The sequence below is a fragment of the Agelaius phoeniceus genome, chromosome 2, assembly GCF_051311805.1.
Source record: "Agelaius phoeniceus isolate bAgePho1 chromosome 2, bAgePho1.hap1, whole genome shotgun sequence".
Taxonomy (NCBI): Eukaryota; Metazoa; Chordata; class Aves; order Passeriformes; family Icteridae; genus Agelaius; species Agelaius phoeniceus.
In genome coordinates, this window is record NC_135266.1 from 61,894,442 (window position 1) to 61,917,348 (window position 22,907).

General features: G+C 40.8%; 1 protein-coding gene across 6 annotated transcripts in view; it reads right to left on the reverse strand.

The window, feature by feature from the left end:
• The window catches only part of ENOX1 (ecto-NOX disulfide-thiol exchanger 1), a 358,181-nt gene extending 335,560 nt beyond the window's left edge, over window positions 1-22,621 (reverse strand). For 3 of the 6 annotated variants that reach the window (XM_077173673.1, XM_077173668.1, XM_077173672.1), the window contains exon 1: window positions 22,108-22,621. The gene's annotated coding sequence lies outside the window, so the exon portion shown is untranslated. Of the gene's footprint in view, window positions 1-21,308; window positions 21,328-21,875; window positions 22,014-22,107 lie in introns of those variants that run through there. The other 3 variants (XM_077173669.1, XM_077173670.1, XM_077173671.1) reach the window with 3 other exon arrangements.
• Between the last annotated feature and the right edge of the window lie 286 nt (window positions 22,622-22,907).

Here is a 22,907-nt window from a genome sequence, read left to right on the forward strand (position 1 = left end):
TGAAAGGACTGGGAAGCCTGGCACAAGAAGAGAGGCAGTTCTCTCAGCCTTTCTGGAGGCTTTGTTCAGCCTTGAGCCTTCTTTAAGGCTTAGGGGAGACCTTTTCACCATGCTCCACTATTTAAAGGGTGACTACAAAGGTGATGGAGATCCCTTTTACAATGAATCACATTGAAAAGACGAGGAGTAATGAGTTATTCCTGGGGAGATTACAATATGACAGAAGAAGAAGGTTTTTCTCAACATAAACAGCCATACACCGGAATATATGGTTCTTCAGTGAAGTGGGGGATTTCCCAACATTAGACACTTCTAAGATTTGGCTGGACAGGGTGCTGGGCCACTTTGTTTAGAATGTGCTTTTGCCATGCAAGGTTGGTTAGACAAGACAATCCTTATGCTCCCCTGCTATTCTATGGTTAATATGAGCATAACATTCCCAATCTATGTAATTCAAAACACAATTGGCAGTAAAAATTTGTTTGATGTTTTTTTTTTCCTCAGGGAGTTGATATTACTTAGACAGTATATTTTCACACATTTTCAAAAAGTTTGGATAGTTTCCCAGATGACTGTATCCCAACACATCCAGGGTTTCCCTAGGCAGCCCTTGCTCTCTACCTGAACCATGTGTCACACACATTTTGGACAGCCCTCCCACCCTTTATTTCTTCAAAGAAATGTGATCTGAAAATGTAAAGATACCAAAAAACAACATGCTAGATAAATCACACCCTCTCCCAACTATGTTCTTATAGACACAGAGAATTTATAGCTGAGAGCTAACAGTCAGTTTTACCTTACTTAGACTTGTATTTCACTGCTTTCCTTTCCTAAAGTACACTGAAACAAGCACCTAACAGGAATATTTGGGTCATTTTCTCCCCCTATATGATTCCACTGAATCCCATCGTGTTGCCCTATCACCCATACGGGACATTTCCTTCCTTCTTGGACAGACAGTCATGCAAAGCAAACTGCTTTCCTGAAGAAGTCAGCCTAGCTTCCTGGAGTTCAGCAAGTTCCCCAGGGTCTTATTTATAAACTTACTTTGTTCTGCTTCTGGAAAAATAATGAATGCTTCCACAGCTTTCCCTGCAGAGTAATTTGGCTCAACACTTCTCCTAAGACTCCAGCACCAGTAGTTCCCACTTCAGTGGGCACCATCGAGGCTAATGGTCATCTATCACTCCCGCTCCAGGCTCCAACTGTGTATTGCTTGAGGCATCCCATGATAAAGCAACTGAACCAGAATCCATAAACAGAATGCTGAGATTACATAAATACAACAGCTTCCAAATGAACTTGCTCAAGGAGTTACTGAAAAAAAAAAAAAAAATCAAGCTTTTTCAGAATGAAAACTTCCCTGCACTGAGGGAAATAATCCTCTGTGTTATTTATATGACATAAAAGTTTGTGCAGGCAAACAAATGAGATTAGAAATCAAACCTTAGTCAGAATGATACTCTTATCACAATATAACAGCATTCTGAAGAAACAAGCTATACATTTTTGTCCCCTTGGATGTGTTTTTCTAAAAGCTTGAAAAAGGAACACCAACATTTTTCATGTAGAGAACACTGAACATTCAGTCAAAACACTTATAAATTGACAACAAATTTTTTTAATAGAATAAAGAAAAATAAGTACTATACTGCACACAGAGGAAAATAGTTGGACTAAAAAGTTGTTATGAATGCTACTGAGCTTTCCTTGGCTTTCACCAAGAGGAAGGACCTCTTTTCCTTAACCAAAACTAGGGGTGGAGAGGAGCAGAAATGGAGGGTTTGAGGCAGGAATTAAAGAACTGAAGTCAGGAAAAGAATCAGGAAACGACTTTCCCTCTTCTTCCCTTCCTTCACTTTTAAGAAAATGTTTATGTGCAAATGGGTTTTTTTTTTATTATGTACTATTGTTGTCACTTTTAAGTGCCCTAGACACAAATCTATGGAAGATGAATAATCAAAGATATATTTGAACATAGTCCCTCCAAAATGATGAACAGCACTTAGCAACAACCTTTACAAGAGAAGGATCACAACAACCACTGGGATAATTCTCCCATTCATATCGTTTAAGGGAATGACACCACAAGAGCACACAGAAGTGAAGTTCCACCATACATCTTTTTTCCATGAATGTAATGAGAACCCAGAGGAGTGTGTTGATCCTGTGAATGTTCTTATCCTGAAATGGAAGCTCAAACATAGAAAAAGAACATCTTCCAACACTAATGCTATCATAATTTTAACTTAAAAAAAAAAATCTGTGGCATAGACAGAAAGACAATAAGCAAGATTTCACAAACTAAATAGCAAAACTAAAGAGAGTTTTGCTATTCTTCTGTCCACAGACAAGTTTCTTTGCAGAGAAAATGCTATCTATTCTAGAACCTGGGACTGTATTCTAACTTAAATACACAAAAATGGCAGAAAGAAATGTTATCACACAAAATTAAGTACAACCTATCTTGAAAACTGTAAATCTGTTCTGGTTAGATGTGTAGAATCAATGTTTTCTGAACCTTTTATTTGGGAATATTTGGTGTAATCTGATAGGCTGACAGTTCTCAAAGATCGACCATTTCTGCAACCATAGCAGACTCACACTGTGCCAGAAGTACAGGTTTGGCTTAAAGCAGCTTCACAGCTATTCTGAATTTGATCCTTCTTGGCAAAGAACAGTCTGATTGGCCTGAATCAGATTCTTGTTCACCTACAGCAGAGAAGTTCTTGCTACACCTTTTCTCATTATCCCAGATCCTGACCTAGTTTTTCTTGTTTCAAAACAGAACCAAAGCATGCCTAATGCTCTCTGAAATAGAAATTCTCATCAGTTGATCTATTTCAGGTCCCCTTACACTTCCCTTGGGTCAGGCTCTATCTTAGGCTGGTTAAGTATATTATGTAGTATTTTGTACATGAATACTAATGTTTGTTAGGGACACCAACACAAAACTACAGATAGATTTATAAAAGAATATGGAACTATTCCAGATACAGCAAAAGGCTTGATGGCATCCACTGTACAGACAACAAATAAAGTTGCAGTCAAATTTGCTGCTTTGCCAGAAAATTACAGATGAAACTGAAACTGAAGTTCGTGCCTGAAGAACAGAGGGAAGTACTTGCACATTTACACACAAACCCTGCCTTTTCTCTTCCTCTCACCTGAGCCCCCATTGCTGCTAAGTGCCTGAGCAGCATTTGTAAGGATAATCCCTAATAATCTCAGAATTGGTAAAGCAATACACAGAAATGCCTTTGCACAGAAAGGCCAGAGACCAAGCAATAAGCTTTCATAATTTCTCTTTTCAATTATAAATAGAGATAGATATGATGACAAATACATGTTTCAGAAAGCTGGGATGTGATGTTATTTCAGAACAGTATGGGATTCCCTTTCCACCTCAGATTACATAAAAATACCAATGCTCAATTTTCCACGTAAGTGGCCTGTTTCATTTTTAAAAGCTTGATTTTTTTTTTTTATTCTTTGAGTGTTTTTGTATATTTTTTATCTAACTGTTTCCTCCTGCTGTTCTGTTTATGTTAGGATATATTAGGGGTCTTTTGGCCTTGAACGAATGGTGCAAAAATTATCTCTCTGAACAATCCTAGTCAGGGGACTGAAGCAAAAGAGGATCAATTGTACCAAGGGGAAGTGGAAAGGAGACTTTAAAATGGATTGGACACAAAGCTGGCAAACAAAAGACATAGGGCAAAATCCAGACACTGCATTGATTAATATTCTTTTTTGACTCCTTGTTTATGCACTAATATAGCACAGTCATCCCCAACAAATACTATGAGATAAGGACATATTCAAATCATTTCTGATTGGAGGAAACAAGATAAATGTTCCTTCTGAGCCAAGTCAAGTAAGACTTTTTTTTTTAATTTATTTTTCCTTTCCTTTTTAAAAGAAACACACTGAAAAGCCTTTCTGGTCACACTGCATAACAATAAGGCTTTCATTAGCAATTCTCATAAAGTACTTCCAGAGATGGTGAATTCATAGCTTACTATGATATGGGCTTCCCCTGTGTGTGTGTACTTCAGGATCCTGTCACCACAGACCCAAACCAAAACACACATGTGTGCTTTAAAATTTGAACTGTCTCTTCTTCACTATGGCAGTGATGACACACTGGAACAGGCTGGCTGCAGAAATTTTGGATGTTCCATCCCTAGAAGTGCTCAAGGCCAGGCTGGATGGGGCTCTGAGTAACCTGGTCTAGTGAGTGGCATCTAGCGGGATTGGAACTAGATGATCTTTAAGGTCCCTTCCAACCTAAAACATTCTATGATTCCATAATTTCCAGGACCAAGTGTTCTATGTGCAATAACATTTTGAAAATTTGTTTTATCCAATTAATTTTTTTAGTTGAGGGCCTTGTATTCATCTTACAGAGATTTACAAGTCATGTTCTATTACCTTCTGATAGGCAAAGACAAAAATGCCCGGCCATCTCCTCCAGGAAGAGGCATTTATAAATTTCCAAAAACACATAGGTGATATATGGGAATTGATGATAAGGTAGAAAGCAAGTTTCCATGCCAAAACTACAATTTCTACTACTAGGCAAAGCAGAGCAAAGCAAGAAAATGCTTGTATAAATCTTCCTACTATGCTCATCACTCTGCTTCATTTACATGCATCCTGGTCTTAACATTATTGAGATTTAGAATTAATGACCCACTGAGATTTATAGGACCAATTACACCTCTCAGCATTACGACTTTGGGGGCCTCCACAGCCTTGAACAGACATTAGAAGGTCACTCAGAAAACACTCACTAAGTTCAACAGACTTCAGATGAGGCCCTTTGCCCAATTAAAAAAGAAAAAAGCATTCTAAATAGGAGATGCTTTGAAAAAATCCCACATTAACCAGCATTTTTGTAAAACTCAGTGTGTTTTTTTTTGAGGAAACTACTTAACAGCATTTGGTAGCTGAGTCTAGTTGGGTTTTTTTCCCCCATCTCTTCCCAAAACATAGAAATACAACTGGACCTAGCACTGGTCATTATGCAGCAGGAAATGACAGAATAGTAAATGTATATTAATGCAAGTGTGACAGATCTGACAATTGAGTGGTGCCTAGAGGGATGGCTCAGTGTTCATGGAACTGTGAGGAACTTGGCAATATTCCCTAGGAAGCACGAAGTCATTATATTAATATTGCCCACTTCCAGCAACTGAGGCAACTGAAACCATCTCTGCTTGCAGACATAACTGTACACAGACTGCTCAACTTAGACAATTCCATATGCTCTGGTGTTTCTTTTCCCCTCTTTCACAGGCATGGCTTTCTTTGAGCAACTCACAGTGCTGAGTGATGCAAGTCACCAACCAGTTACCATGTGTGCTGCACATCAGAGGAAAGTTTGGAAATGAAGGAAAAGCATAGCATTTTTGTAACAAATAGACTGACATATTAACAGATATCAAAGAAATTCAGAACTTTTCTTCACTTAGGGATTTTCAGTAAAGGGAGGAAAATGAGTAAGTAAATAGCTAGTTAGGCTTCTGCCTGGCATGAATGAAGTCATTCAAGTATACAGAATTTATAACAGAAACACCAACAACCACCTTTAACTACAGCATCACTTGCAAATGGCACCATAATTAGGCTAGAAATGCTGTTCTTTGAGTAATGAACAGGATGTGCTCGACCTTGTTTTCTATATAGGATCATGCCATCCAAGCACAGGCAGCAGCATTTATTGAGAAATTCCCTGAAAGATAACAGCAGATTGTAAAAGGGGTTCATGTAAATTTAGTTAAGAACAACTTCAGACATTATTTTCAATTACTGAGATAAAATCATGGCTTCTCTCTGAAAGAAGAAGGGAAAGGCTTTTTTCCTATACACTACACAATGCCTATGAAAGCTTTAAGAATAGTCTATTTTCACAAACATTACCAGCTGCCTACTAATATTCCTGAACTCTGCTTTTCCTTCCCTCAAGTCATTTTTCCTATTATTTTCAACATTTTGTTTGATTGATTAATAAAAAGCAGCTTTCCTGCTCTAGATAACAGGTCACAGAATTCCCTTTACACCGAATAGGTTTACCTTCTCTCAAGAATGCTGATAGTTTTATTTCTTTCACCAAATCTGCAGGGCTCTGGCCAAGCACTGACATTTTCTGCTCCTAACTCGTCAGTGATTTCAGAGAGCATGAACATGACAGCAGGACACGTGCATAAAGTTCCAGTCTTTTCTAAGTTTGCACAAGGATCTGCAGTTAATTAACCAGAAAGTCTCTCTTAACATACATTAAAAAAAAAAAAAAAAAAAAGCTTTACCAGCTCATCTTGCATCTTGCAGAGATGGAAGAAAAGGGACCATCTCCAACTCCTCTAAATTCACTATCAAACAGGTTAGCATCCTTATTAAATAAGCTACGCATGCATCCCCATCTGATGTGAGGGAATACATCTACACTGTCTACTTTAGGCATGTAACTCTGCTACGAGTGAACCTTGTAATTGCAGGGTTCCTGCACACTGAGCAGCTCCTCACGACACCTGAGGCAGGCAGTTCAGAGCCCAAGGGGTTGCAAGACACATACTGCATAAGCTGCTAATTCTTGCAATTATGTTACATGCCCAGAGTGAGTCTGTGTGCTCCCTCCACACATTTCAGCACAGCACCACGCTTCATGCACACTGTACACACAAATGGAGCCCCTTTGCTATTTCACCCTTGCTGCCTCATTTCCCTACCTACACCTCCCTGAGTAAGATAAAATAAATCTACATAAGCATTATGCCTCTTTGGGCAACAGAAGACCTCAGGAGTTCATGAGTAGAATGCACACAGAAATAAATAAATTATATTCATTTTCTTCAGCACAGAAACCTGGAGACATGTCATGGAGATTTATTAGCCCTCTTAAGATAACTACTCAAGATACTGATGGAGTTGACAGTGCAATCTTGTCACTCTCCCGTCAGACCACTGTCACACCCGTGCACAGCAGAACTGCAGCTCCAGAGCAGCCTAGCTCTTCTAATACATCCCATTCCTCTCCCAAGGTACACTTTATTAGTCTAGGGAATGAAATAACCTATATTCCAATCAGGAGGGGTAAAACAGGAAAGCATGTATGGCAGAACATTTAAGGCCTTACTAGACTGAGGAGAAAAGCTCATCTTTGTCGAGAAAATGCTGTCATCTGTACCCCTTTAAAGCCAAACCCAGACATTTCCTCGTCATAAACCCTCACTGAATGATTGGCTGATCACCTGCTCTCTCACTGTGCAGCAAGCTAATTTTCCAGCAAGATTTGTTCGCTTAAATCGCCCAAATGAAAGTCTCTCTTGAAATAAAAAAAATAGTCTGTTGCCAATAACTCCTTAATCTGCCATCCCTTCAATAGGACTGAAGTGCTCTTCACAGACATAGTACACAAGCATCTTGAATTAGCAGGGAACTATTTTTAAATACATGAAGGGTAAGATACAAAATTAGTTTCATGGGGAATGAGAACCTCAGAGATTATTTACTTTCCCTTAATTACTTTGACTCACCACTCAGTGAGCTTTCTAATAGTACTACCTATTTCACATTCAAATTTTGATACTAAGACAGGAATGTTTCTTGAACATTTAAGATTACAGACCTTAGCAATACATAACCACATTTCTCAAATTGACTTACTCACTCAAAAAATAATTAAATATACTGTATGGCACAAATTTCCCTTTCTTTGGAACAACAGTTTCAGATTAAGGATCCCTATACAAAAGCAAAGCTTTCTGTGCAAAAACATTAATGTTCTGACAAACTGTACAAAACTATTACACTTGAAGAGGCATGGGTGGACTCTTACACTACTGATCTTATATAATGCAAGGAGCAAAAGAGAGATTACTATTAGAAAATTACTTGTGAGAGCAAGGTGACAATAAAGCCTACCCAAGCCCTGAACTCAAGAGAGAAACTTGAGTTTCTAAGCCTTCGAACAAAAAGAAATTTAGCATGGCCATACAGCACTGCTGGGCTACATTCACTACCCATCTTTGCTTCATGTGACATGGGCACATTTCTATCATTTGCACAGGATACAAAATAGGAAATCTAGAGTAGTCTACAATTCTATCCCTGTAGAAACAAATTAATTTGAATCTCTAGGGCAGAGCCTCAAAATATAAAATAGTGGGGAAAGCAAGTAAGAAGGATGAAGAGAGCAAATAAAAGGAAAGCAATAGAGAAGACAGTGCATTAAACAGAAAACAGCACATCTGAAATATAAAAGAAATAGAGGTTGGGGTAAAAAGACATGGGACAGACAGACATAAAGAAAAGGAGAAAGGAGGATTATAGAAATGGAAGAAGACAAAAAGTGATAGAGAAAAAGGCATACAGAAGGGACCACTTAAAATTTCAAGAAAACCCAAAATCAACCACCTAAAAAAAGCCCATACAAACAACAAATCAAATGAACCCCAACAAACAACCACATTTCTACATTCCTTCCCAAAAATTACTCTAGAAAACAGAGCTGAAACAAAAGTAAGAGAAATTAATTTCACTGGCTAATGAAGTTTCATTTGATTTCATTTTAGGGTTCAGCCCTGTCTCCATCAAGCAGTGGGATTTTTTTTGCCAGAACCTCTCAGCTCCTGTGGGACTAAGGATAAGGTGAAGCAATGCCTGAATGATTTTCTGCACTGAGACACCTGAGATACTGCATACCACAGCATCAGCTCTGGATTTGTAAGGATGACTAGTCTTTACTAGGTAAGAGAATTAAGAGGTAGAAAACCCATCAAGGTACTACATATTACTGCCACCATGTATATGAAGGAATGACTTCTCTCCCTAAACTGAGTCAGCAAGCAATTTATTATGCTATAAAGTACTAATAATTCCTCTATCAGCTGTCAAAAACTTACTCATCACTAAAATTTTTTTTTTTAATTATGGACTGGCAGAGAAATTAGCAAAGGAATCACCTTGAAGTGGATTTTTGAAGGCTTTCTGGGAGAGATGGTAAGAAGCTCTGGGTTCCACTTCCCACCAGTGGGAATATTGCACTGTTACAACTAAACAACCACTGGAATGGAGAGAAAAAAATAGCAGAGACCCTCAAAAGAATTTATCAAATCACTTATTGGAATATAATGAATATTAACAAAAGACAGTACAAATGCTCTTGAGAATTGAGTATTCCAGGGGTTTGGATCTCTTCTTCTAGGCTGTGAAGGTTGCTAGGGAATTTCACAGTTAATGGTGTATTTCCATATGAATGTTGCAAGGAGGGGGAAGGGTTTGCAAAACTGAATCTTAAGCTGGGTTTTTAACTGAGTTTTCTGTGTGCTCCTGAGAGAAGAATCTGATGTTCTCGTAAAGCTGAAATAAGAAGCTTTCATATTTAATAACAGATTATTAAAGATTTTTAGTAGAAAAACATACACAGAAAATCCTTTATGAGGCACTGTGACAAAGAACTTGCTTCTCTTACTATGGTTAGTAACACTGCACCAGACATGCCATTACACACATGCTAAGGTCATAGAGTAGTCTGCAAACAAGAGCAGCTTTGTTTTGCTTACACAGATAAAAACAACAAATTTATTTTGTTTTAAACAGATTGTATGTCCATTTTTCATAAACAAATAGAAAGCATATTGCTGTGGGCTTCCCAGTGACAAATACACTGAGACATCAGCAAGTGACAGCACGCTTTGACATGGATGAAAGAATTCAATTCAACTTTTCTTTGTTCTACCTGGAAAGAGAAACATCTGGGAAAAATACTTTTTAGCCCTGCATCCTGAGAATGAATCTTAAATGATGCTCTGTCTGCAACTTCATCTGTTTCTCCTGCCTTTTCTTTGCTAACTTTGGGTGGCATTGGTTAAGAGTGGCCAAAACTGATAGAAGGCCCTTCATTTTAATGAAAGTGGATGATTAAAGGACAAAAATAATAAACACTCCATGGTTAAAATGGCAGGCACTCAACCTTGCATCACAAAATCCACAGAGCCATCACCACTAAAGGAGAACCTGCAGAAACAAGGTGAGGTCAGCTCCATGCTCACACCACTATCATAACCATTTTTCTGGTTATTTTCCCCATCCTTTAGTATTCAAAACATCCCAGTTCGAGCAACTCTTATTTATGCAAGCATTCAATAAATACAGACACACTTCCATTGGCAATGCTGTGACAGTTGATCTTCACCCTACAGTATTATCTTAATAAACTGTCTCTCAGCCCCAGGGTCTTTGTTCTCACACAAATGACCCACAGTTGGTCACCCTGGATCTTACACAAAGCATGATGAGCACAGGGGTTATATGAGCTAATTGCATAGTGACTGCAAAAATAGCATGCTTTCTTCTCTTCAGCAACGTGTTCTTTCTCTACTGAAAACAATTCAAGTTAGTGACAGAACTATATGTCTGGATAACTATCATTAGTTAATGTTACCACCACGTGAGCTTGTCTGCATGGTATTTGACAAAGAAATTCAAGTTAAACAGCCTCCTCCAGAATGAAGACAATATTGGATTAATTATGTAACTTGCTACACATTTCGAAAATGAAGATGAATTTCCCTCTTATAACCTTATTAAAATCCTACAGAATAAGAACCAGATTGTAATCTGTTATTGAAGTATAACTCATAAATATCTTTTGAATTACTCGAAATTTAAATCACTGGGGATCTGAATCTAGCCCCACACATCTTAAAAGAACATTTGACTCATTACTCATGTAAACCTCCATGAACACATAATGCACAGAACTAATTTGTTTTCTAGGAGAATTCAACATTCTCTGCCAAAAGAACTCATATTCTGGTACTTCTAATACACTATGTTATTTTTATTGGTCTACGTGCTACTTTTACTACTAGTTATGGCGTAAACATCTGGAGAAAAGCAGAAACTAGGGTCTAATGGACCCTTAGTCTTTTCCCCACATGCTTCCCAGAATTCAGACAACTTTCTTGCTCTGATTGAAGACAGCAACTGGAAACACTGAAAGAAGTCCACAAAGCATTTTCTATTAAAAACACAAACCGCAGACTACCAAACTAATTTTGTAACATGATTATTCCTCCAACGTGGTCCAAAACTGAAAGCATACAACTCAAAACACACAGAAACACAGTAGCTGAGTTGTAAGTCTCTAGACAGCAAGATCTACCATTCTTTTAGTTTATTTTCAGGGGTGCCTTAACAACTGGGGATATGGCTACATAAGCTTTTAGAAAACAGATTCATTTTCTCCATAGCTATGCTTGCTTCATGATGTTTTTGCATCAGCCAGGTCTGAACCTCAAGTTGTGTTAGCATGGGATCATGAATGACAAAGTGAATGTCTCAAAATGTCTCAAGCCTAACTGTGCAACATGGAAAAACACCCCACACTTACCTGGACAGAGAAAATTTTCAAGTCTGAAACATCCATGTTCAACTGGCAGCATCTCCTACAACTCAACTGCCATATATTCCACTGTTCTGACACAAACAAAAACCAAACACAATCCACAGACTCATCATGTGGATGGATATCAGCTTAAGTTGGGAAACCACGCTCCTCCTGACTGTCTCATTTCCTGTTATCCCACTCACTGTAGGGCTTGGTGAGAATCAGAAAAAAAAAAGCTGGAAACAACCATGCAACAGAATCAGTTGCATTCTTTCCAGGCAACAAAGTTGCATCTATCAAATTCTTAAAAACCCCAACTGATAAAGCCCCACAGTGTTCACACAACCAACCAATGCTAGGGTCACTCTGCATTCTTGACACTAGAAAAAGCTTTCTAAACTTTTTATTTCTTGCAACACATTCAGCCCATTACTTTTACTTTACTCACTGTGGGCATTGTAGACTTTTTCCTTGTAGGTCAGACTTCTTCCTGTTCTCCGTCTTCACATAAAACATTTAATCTTGCAATTCAGTTTTTATAGCTACTGAAACCTCCTTCAATATTTTTCTCAGATATTTGATGTCAGTTATTTGCAAGTTAGATGAAAAAAGTTTCCATCTGAACTGGAGAATCACCAGGCTGTAGCTGCTGGAAATCTATCTGAAACCATCATTATGTGCCTTCCTAAGATTTCCACTTCCCTGGGGAATCTCTGAGGAATTTTTATATTTATATAAAAATATAAAAGAATTATACAATGCAGTATAAAAAGTCTTTACAGAAGTCATATTCAACTTCTGTTTAAACCAAGTTGCATTATTGAGGACAACAGAATAGAGGCAAAAATGAAAATAAAATCTTCCTCAGGTGATATCCATGCGTAACTGAAGAAAGGAAGCCTAAACACTCTTTTTTGTTTCCAGCCAACTGCTAATCATACAGACAGTTCTCTCTCACCAAGATGAACTCAGCATCAGGACAAACCTACCTCAGAAGTTCTCATTTCAATTTGTTTCTGCTACTACTACACTTGCTCCTCAGGCACTTACAGAATGCCTCCTTGTTGTACAGCCATCCCATGACATCCTTAGAGACACGGCTGGGAGCACTACAAAGGTCTGCATTTTGTCTTGCACGGATGCTTCTAGCCACTTTCTGAACATTTTTCATATTCACTAAACACCTTGCATCAACAGAAGTGCTGTTTCATTTAGGTTTGAGTTTTGCATTGCCCTTTTCCTTCATTGGTTTAACAGTGAGCTCGTGAATTTAAATGTCTTTGAAAGGGCAGTACATACAGGCTTACATCTCACTCTATGTTGCTCATTTTGTATTATCATGAAAGGAGGTTTCTCACCAACTCTGAAGTCTTCATTTTCCTCGTGTTTAAAACATGAGTGGCTCTTGCTCTTTGTCCCCCCAATAACAAAATGATTCCTCTAAAACACAATTACATTGAAGTGCCACTGAAACCTAGAACAGTGACTTCAGTGATCATTACAACTGTACTTCAATGATGCAAAGGTTATATCAAGCTTGAAGCTATCAAGGTCAAAGTTGTAGTTCAATGATACAAGGGATCTCATCTTCAGTATTATCAAATTCAACCTTCTGCTTTCAATTCAATATTCAGTTTCATCAGGTAGCCTGACACTGGAGAATCAAAAGAAACTTATTTTCTTCATCATTTCAAGATGACCACTAGTCCTTTCTGCCTAGCTACTCATGCAGCATTTATACTTGAGGTATAGAAGAATTGCTTGATTACAGTGAGTTGACTGACTCACTTCAAACTAGTCCCTTGATTCTTGGGCAAGATGAGCCTGAAAAATATTACTTTTCTAATTTCTGTTTTATTTGTAGTATATAACACCAAACAGAATCAGCTTTGTTAATGTGGAAAAGGTAAACACAGGTGTCAGACCAGCAAGCTGGCCTTACACCACTTGGCCCACCAGATGTGCTGCCCACTTTCAGCTTGGAATAAATGAAGCCTGGTCTGACTGCACAGGTCTCCCTTCTCTCCCCTTTCCACGAAGAGTGGATTACATTAAGCAGCTACTTGGTTCTTTCATTATCAGTAAGGCTTCTTTTCCGTTTCCCCAGAGACTTCATGCAGTTATATAATCTCCCTTAGTATTTTCCAATAAACTGAAAAAGAAATTCCAATTTTCCAGCCTCCTTTACTTAAAAAAATGTTAATAATTTCCTTAGTAGGGTGAATTTACAGCTCCCTTCTCTTTTGTAAAGAAAACAATAGAAACTACACATTGCATCTGTTCTGTAAGATGATGCAGAAATTAGGCAAACATATCATGAAAAATAAAACTGAACAACCCAACAAATGACAAGCGCACCGTACCTAGTTTCACAAGCTTTTACGTAACAGTGTTAAGCTTACAGAATTGGTAAGAAACTGTGTAGCTAAGTAGATTGGCAACAGCACACTGAGGCTCTTGCTCAAGCTTCACCCAGGTCCCTCTAGGAACTCAAATGGCATGTTCCCTCACAGGCTGTCAATGAAACAAATGGTAATGGCTCTCTGCTTCATATGAAATGGGAGATTACACTGCAGAAAATGATTCATCAGCACACACAGTATTTCCTCTTACTCTGAAGATATGAATAAACTTGAACCAAAAAAATGGCCAAGGGTTTCTTCATTTGCTAAAAAGAAATTAACCAGAGAGATGCTCATTTTAGGCAAACTAATGGAAAGACAACATATAGAAGATTCTAAATCAAATGCACTTTCCAGGATCTTTAAATCATCAGCTTTCTTATGGAACAGCCTGTCACCATACTTCCACTTTTGCTCTGCCTGAAGCCAGTAGAAGCCAGAAGGGCGTGTGCATGGGAGGCATGAGATGCATGAACAGACCACCCATTTACAGCTACTAAATCCACAGAGTGCTTGCTGCCTACCTGCCAGCAGAGGACCACAGCCACACTCGGATGCGTCTGTAGCCATACCCCCCGTGCTGTGATCTCAGCAGATTTCACTGCTGAGCAAAGGTCTCACCTCTGAGAAAAACTCCAAACTAAGCAGATCGCTTATTCAGAAAATGCAACTCTCTCTTCTGAGTCATGCCAACATCTATCAGAAGTCATCAGAAGAGATTAATGCATGGACCTCTAACACCAAAATACCTCTACCACTGCAGAAGGAGAGGGAATGCTTCCCTTGGTAGAAAATAGCAAGCTCATATTCTACATACAGAGCAGCCACTGAATTAGGATATAACACAATTTCACAGGATGTCAGACCAGCAAAATATTAGGAAGCAATCTGCTGCTTTCAGATGAAACAAACTTATTTGTCATTGCTGAAATACTTGTTATAAGGGCAGAAGAACCAGTGCTCGTTCTAAGAGCATGCTCTCATTCTGGTTATTGCAATCCACCTCCCTAAATTCACCCCATGCCTTTATCAGCTCCTTCTATTTCATTTCTTCTTTGCTTCCCTGACAAAATGCTTCCTAAAAGGAATGAATAAATCTAAACAGAATTGTTAAAAATACTATTAAATCCTCACTGTATTCTACCACAGGCAGAGCTGTTATGTCCTGAAGCATTTTTACACTGTGTGTAGGGCATGTCCCTTTAAAACCTATACAGAGACAACCTGCCATATCAGAATAGTTGTGAATTATCCACTCTGGACATGGAGAAACTGCTCCTCCACAAGTATTGTTAAGATCCAGCATACCAAACCCCACATCCTAAATGGTAGCACTACATTAAAAGTACCTGTATAAAAGCACTTTATGCCTTATTTAACTTAACTCTAAAAATAAAGATCTATTAACAGAAACAAGTTGTAATTAAGATTACTGTTGACCTAGCTTCTTCCTGCAAAAGGGAGATAATAATCTTACATTTACACAGTACCTTTCAGTCTAAACGATCCCATCCAACAAGCCTGATCTTAGACACACTTACACAGAAGAGTGTTATTAACATACACAAACAAATAATTTGTGTCCCCAAAAAACTGTCCCTCTGGCAGAAGCAATGCATTAGCAATCAACCTCAGTCTTAATCCTTATGTTCTGCCTAAAGAAAACAAAACTTCCTTCAATTTCATTCCTTCAAAATGAACCTCTTCTCAGATCTCCATCACCAACCAATCTACCAGCTCCCAGAGACAAGCACCAGCAAGGACTGAACCTGGCTTCACTCTCAGAGGATTGTGTATAAGCAAAGACACCTGGAGTGTATTGGGAGTGTACCAGGTTTTAATAGACAGACCATTTTTTTTCCACATTACACTGCACACAGAAGACCTAAACCTGTCTTTCACCACTTCAAAACACTCCTTTCTTGCACTGTCAAGTACTTAAACCAAAGGTCAGTCTCACCAACCAGCTCAGCCCAGATATCCCAGATCAGCCTTCCCCTGTATGTGACACTGCTGCAGGATTACTGTTTTAATCATTAACATGCTAAGAAGGGTTATTCTGAATCACTTGTTTTTACCTTATGGTTACCAAAATAGGCCTTGTTTAAACAGTTGGCTGTCAGGTATCCATAAAGCACAGCAGAGGGAAATCCACCTCCTCCTCTGCAATTGGCATGGCTGTTGGAAAACACTCCCTGATGATATCAGTCTGCACAACATTATTTTTTTCTGAATGCTTGCTTCGCAATGACAGGAAAAGCCGTCATTCCACAAGAAAGCTGTCATTATACCTTGAACCTGCACATTCCTTGAAGTCTTCTCTCAGTTTACATGGATGATGGAGACATTTAAAGCAATGCATCCTTACAAAGGTCATCTCTGTGTCTCTCCCCCTTTCTCAGTCTCTTCCAGAAAACACACCACTGGTGGCAGTGGTCATCAGGACTTGCACTCCACACTGACTAGCCAGATCACAGGAGACAGCTGTGCTGAGATCAGGGCATCGTGATGGGGGGACAGGAAGGAAGGAACAGTACCTGCCATCCATCATTGCACCTAATGGCAGTAAGTGTCCTCAAATGCTAAAAAAATGCTGCAGAAACTGTCAAGAAAGAGGAAGCTGTCACCTCTGTGCCCTCTACACCACCTGAGATGCTCATCATTTCCAAAAAGAAAAACAAACAAATTAAAAACCCATAGCTGTTTACTAAAAAATCTACTGTAGCTAATCCTTGTACATCCACCATCCCATCAATGACTCAACCTGTGCCCAGATGGTCACCCTGTTCTGAATCCCGCATTATAAAAGCACAAAACCCAACTGTCCCAGCACTGGAAACCAAAGCAAGGTTGGCTTGCCTGTAATCTTCAGCTGAAACTAGACCAGAACAGAAGCATGAAAAGGGCCTGGTTGATCTTGTACTTCACTTCCCTGAAAATGCAGTATTGCCTTCTCCAGTACCCCTGCCAACAATTTGCCTACTCTAATTTTAAACATCTGAAGAGTCATGGGGGACTTGCACTACATCCAGACTAATATAAACTACAATACATTTTTCTGTTACTAAGTTTTGGCCCAGAATTCTTATTTCCTCGGTTTCTCCATTTAGTCATAGGTATTCTCTCACATAAGGCAGGAAAAAAATCTGACTGCTTTGACTAAAATACGTTTCAAACACAGACACATAGTTAACCCATCTCCCCATATTCAGTCCAAGACTAGAGATGTCTATTTTTGAATAATTCCCTTCAAGCTAGTTCCTCCAGGCCCAAGAGTATTTTGTTGCTCTTCTTTGAGCCTCCATTAAATTGTCAATATCTTCCTGTTAAGATGATATTCAGTTTTCACATGTTCACAACAGAGTCTTATAAAAAGGAAATACCACCCTCTTTGTTCACCAAAATGTTACCTTTCCCTTGACAGCTCAAGCACAAACCATGCTTTTCTGTAATTAAATCCCATTCCAGACTCATTTATTAATTCTCAATCCCTTCCAGAATCACTATCACCCACCAGTAAGTTCCTGATTTGATACCCCTTGCCCCAAGAACTTGCCTTTTCCCCCTACTTGTTCCCTTCATTCTACAGTCCTGGAGGAATTGTCCTGAAGTTCTGTTTACTACAAAGCAAAGACATTAGTTTCAAAGATTTTGCCCTATTCAACAAAGCATTTAATTACATGCCTAACTTCCACCACTTTCTTAAATCCAGTTGATCTCAGCAAGTAGAGATGAGCTTAAGCACACACTTAAAAAAAAAACGTTGGGTGTGCAAGTCAGTGCTCTGCTGAACCAAATCCTCAGTTTCTGTAATCACTTGGATAGTCTACTTTCTGTATTTGTCAAGAACTGACAGCTCAGTGATTAAAGGTAACAGGATTTTAAAAACATAGCCTCAAGAGAGTCCAAAACTGGCATCATGCTTTTGTTCCTTTCCTAAAAGAAGAACTGGAAAGAAAACCTAAGTATTTATCCCTCAGTACAGTAATCATGAAGCCTATAGGTTTAAACATGCAGTAAGTAACTCTATATTCTCATTACTTCAGTACCCACTTTGAAAAATAATAATAAAAGAAAGCCTTGTGAAAAATTTGGAAAGGCTCATGTATCTCAGCAAGACATACAGCACATTCCCTGGTAGCTCATTAGCTACAACCATCATTATGCAGTTGAGAGACAGAACAAAGCTGTCCATTTCTTAATTCCTGTCTCCTAAACACCTCTAAGTGGAATGGACATAACTAACTGTTCGACTTAAGATGATCTTCAGTGGGGACAAGGGAGAAGAAGGTCTTTGGTTTGGGCCATGGCTTGGCTGTCTCCATCAGCAGCCAGCCACATTACAGCAGATGAAAGCTTTATATTCACCACCAGCAACAAATGCAGTTGGTGTAAAAGGAGTTTCGTGGAGAATATTTAAAATCACTTCCAAATGACTTCCATTGTTTATACACAGAATACTTCATGACCTGTCTCTCCCCTTTGTTTTTTGTTTGTACTTTTTGTTTTCTTTGCCTTCTCTCATTCTGCTGCCTGGCAAACACAGGCAGAGGTGAAGTAGGGACTGTAATTAGGCAGCCATATCAAGCTTCATCTGTGGACTACCTAATTGTAAGATTCAAGTTTTGGGAGTAGTGCCATCTGAGAAAGAAACAGAGAAGAAAAATTGGAAAATAACTACTTCCTCTCAATCCATAAAGCCTTCCAAAATTCAATTAGCATGTTCTAAACTAAACCATCCACACATGCTATGGCACTAAAATGTGTTATTTCAAATATAGACAAGAAAGTAGATGCTCATAGATATTTATCAGAACTATAATACTCTCTGACCATTCCACTTCAACCCTTTTTATTCAAGTGGCATCTGCTGTAACCCTTCTGTACCTCAGTACTTGAGATGAACCAGGAAAATACCTATGGGCAATAAAAATAAATTGTCTGTGACTGCACATGGGATCTCTTAAATAATGCTGTGAACCCCTAAGTCACCCAGAGAACACCCTTTGCATGCCTAGTGTGAATACTGTTGTTTAATAATGCATACTTGACTAAGTTTGCTGTCTTCCCCACAGCAAAGTTTTCTTGTGATTTTACAGTTTCCCAGACTGAAATAACATTTTCACTTTCACAGAATCACTGATGCAACCAATAGGAAAACTGCCTCTGTTTCAATTTACTGTGTGATGTCTGTAAATACTGCTGGATAGTGAAGACTTGTAGGTAAAACTCGGCAAACACCTTTTTGCCATTTTCCCCTAAAAAGAGAGACAAAAGCATCGAAATTTCTCTGCTGCCTTGTACGTACAACTACACATCTGTGCCTGCTCAGCTCCTTTTCCTACAGCAGCTCAGCATCTCCAGCAGCTTCCAGAGCACAAACACCTGCACCCATCCCAGGTCAGATCTCCAGCTTGCACTAATGGATTTTTTCAGATAGATGGCAGTGCACAAAGTGCATCGCAGATTGATTCAGGGTCGAGAATTTCAGTGCCATTTCAGCACTCAGGCACTCTAACTAAGGGAACTACTGCATTATCAAAAGCACTTTTAGAAAGATTATGGCTCAGGACCCTGAGCCATTCTGCTGCACGGTGATAGCACTGACCCCTTGGAAGGGCTGAACTGGGTGCCAAGAAGGTAAACATGGCAAGGAGACACTTAGGATTTTACTTTCCATTCCTAGGAGCCACAAAGGATTTTTCTTTCAATACATTCTAACAAACATAGTTTTAAAACACAAAGCTAAAGGATGACTAACAACACAAAATCCAGAAAGATATTGGATGTTGGATACAGGAGATTATATATCTGATTTGCAAGGGTCCGTAATAGCATAGATTTAGTAACAGTCCTGCAATATGAACAGGCAACTCCAAATCATTCTTAATGGCAAAAATTCTACCTAATTTTGTGCCCTCTTAATTTTAACAGACATTATTATTAAGAGACCAGAGTGAAATTTTAACCATTTAACTGCATTTACCTCAGCAAATCTTTCTCACAAAAGGCAAACATTAACTAAGCAGTTGAAACAAATAGGAGTGAATCCCTCAGCACAATCAGTACTCCAGTATCTACTACTTGGGAATTTCGACATATAGCTATCATGATGTGGAAGCATCCACCACCGTTTTGTTTTCTGTTTGCAGTAGGGGGTTGCTAGGAAACAAAATACTATTGTCTGATTTCATGATCTATTGCCTGGTTTGCCTGGCAATAAAGTCTTCTAAATCTATTACCGGATTATTTTGTATTTTACAGCGAGATTAAGACTAACATTAAAACACATGCAAACAGAGAAAAGCAGCAAAAAATGCCTCAAAATTCAGGGGAAAGTATGTATATATTCCAGGCTGAGGAAGACAAACTATACCAAGGAAAAATGAACTCAGGCAATCTGGTGATATTTATATATGCACACACTCACACGTGTACCAGCATTCCTTGACTGTATCTATAGTTTTGCTGACTTGTCAAAGACTCTCTCACTTCCAAGGATACAAAGCATTCTCTTACTACTGGAGAGCTACTGTACACTGCAAGTTCTGTAAATACCACATGCTGCAGAATGCCTGGTGCGGGCAAGCACACATGACACTGTAATTTTTGTTCTTGGAATTCAGACCTAGGTTGTTTCAGTGCTTTAATTTCTTTACACAATCTTTTTTTTTTTTGTCTTGTGCCCTTCGACATATAGAAGAGTCAGAGACAATTCCCTACTCTCCCTCTTCAGTTGTAACATTAATAAACAAATTATCAAATAGAAAAATAAATAAAAGCATCAGGAAAAGTGATCTAAAATTGAAAGCCACAATACCAAGTTTCACTTATTTTTGACCATGGCAAGTCTTTGCAAAATGAGCAAATAAAAGATTATGACAACCGGGCAAATGTAGGTGCCCACCAATGCATTCCCACAACAAAACAGGGGACCTCAAGTACAAAAAACAGACTTAAAAGCTGAGAGATGAAGAGAGTTCAGCACAAAGTCATAGAGAAGGTTTGAAATAAAACCTGCAGAGTAGTTATTATTCTTTTATGTATATCTACAATTTCACACCATGCACAACATGCACTATTTCAAAGTCCTTTCAACTCACTTATTAACACCTATGCATTTTATCACTCCATTTTAAATTTGAGAAAAAAAAATTAATGAGGTTCATTGCAAAAAAACATCAAAGCTTTTGAGACATTACAGCAGAACTCCAAGCGATAAGAAAAAAAAGAAGTAACAACACACGACATAGAAAATGCACAGCTCATGGGAAGGACCTGAAAGCTTCTTGCCTCTCCTGCTCAGAGATGGATTTATCCAACCTCTATAGTTTCTGATAGTTTCCTATCAGAAACTAGGAGCCCCCACCAAACCCATTTAGAATTAAAGAACAAAAGAGTAAAACGCAAGCGAGCTTCTTCTACCCCAAACAACAGCAAGCTACTTCTAGCAATTAGATGAAAGCAGAGGAAGATGGACATGACCCACAGCCAATCCCTCTCCTCACCAGGGTCGAATACGGCTGTTCCCCAGCGGATAACCCGCTACAGTAACACTGCTAGTTACAGAACGGAGCACAGCTCTCGGTGGCACCGGGATCCTGTCACCTATAGCTTCACTGAAACCTGTTTTAAAACACTCTCTCAAGGAACGAGGAGAAACAGGAGAGGGATGGGACAGTCTCCTCCCGAGCTACCACCAAAAACTGTTCTGCCAACTGCAGGAGGGCTGCCGGCAACATCTCAGCCGCAGCCACCCAGCTCCTAGAGGGAAGGGGGGCAGCGGGAGGGACCCGAGCTCCGGCCGCCCTGGGTGCGCTGCCCGCCCGCCCACGCGTGTGCCCCGGGGGATGCTGCCCAGCGAGGCGGGGGCAGCGCCGGGCGCGGGAGCCCGGTTCCACCCGTGCTGCAGCAGCGACTGCAATTAAAAAAAAAAAAAAAAAAAGGAAGAAAAGAGAAATAAATAAATAAATAGCCCGCTAGCGGGAATGAAAAAATAAAAGCCCAGCCTAAACAGGCGGACCCCAAACAACAACAAACACCGGGCGCCCAGGAGAGCAAACTTTCTGACTCACCGGGAAGAGCCGGTGCCCGGGGGGTGCCGGGCAGCGGCGGGGGCGGCGCAGGGCCCCGCGGGAGCACAGCCGGAGCAGGAGCCGGGCGAGGCGAGCGCCGCCGGCGGGGCTGGGGCAGCGCGTCTCGCCCCGCTCCCGTCGCCCTCCTCTCCCTCCTTCCCTCCGTCCCCGTCCCTCCGCAGCGCCGGGAGCTGCCCGGAGCGGGCTGCCGCCGCGGGACCGCCGTACCTACCTACCGCTGCCGGTGCGGGGCCGCGGAGCAGCGGGAGCCGCCGCCGCCGCCCCCCTTCGGCGGCTGCCGGGCCCGGCGGCGCTGCAGCAGGCGGAGGACGCCCCGCGGCGGCGGGGAGCGCGGGGCCGGGTGCGGAGAGGCGGCGGCTGCCGAGGCACGGGCAGCGCGGGGCTTCTGCCTGTCCGGCTGTGTGAGCGAGCGTGTTTGTGTGCGTGTGTGTATGTGTGTGTGTGCCGGGGAGGGATGCTGCAAGGGACCGAGGGAAAATTCTCCCCTCCAAGCAAAGCCGCCGACAAATGGCAAGGCAGGTGTGCAGGGGAGGCAAGGCTCCCGAAGGAGGAGGAGGAAGAAGAGGAGGAGGAGGAGGAAAGGGGAGAGGGGCGGTGAGAAGGGCGGGGAGCGCACAGCCGTCACGGCGTCCCGGGGACAGCGGCCCCGCCGGGGAGGTGCCGGGCGCGGCCCCTGGGGCGGGCGCTGGGGCCGCACGAAGCGGGGTGAAGCCCCGCCGCAGCCGCGGGGAGCGCTGCCCGCTCCGCCGGAGGGGCGGGGAGGCGGCGGTGGGTGGGCAGCGGGGAGCGGGCCCTGAGGAGCCGCGGGGGCCGCGGGAGTCGCGGGAGTGCGAGCTGCAGGCACCTCGAGCCGAGCATCCTGCCGCAAGTTTTCCCCGAGGCCTCTCCCACCTCAAACGGTCCCGGTGGCAGCCGGTGCAGTTTGATGAGCTGCACCCCATCCGACCGGATCGGTGCCTTCTCTGGGAATCCTCCCGTGAGGAGTAGTCTCATCTACGAGGCTTCCACCTA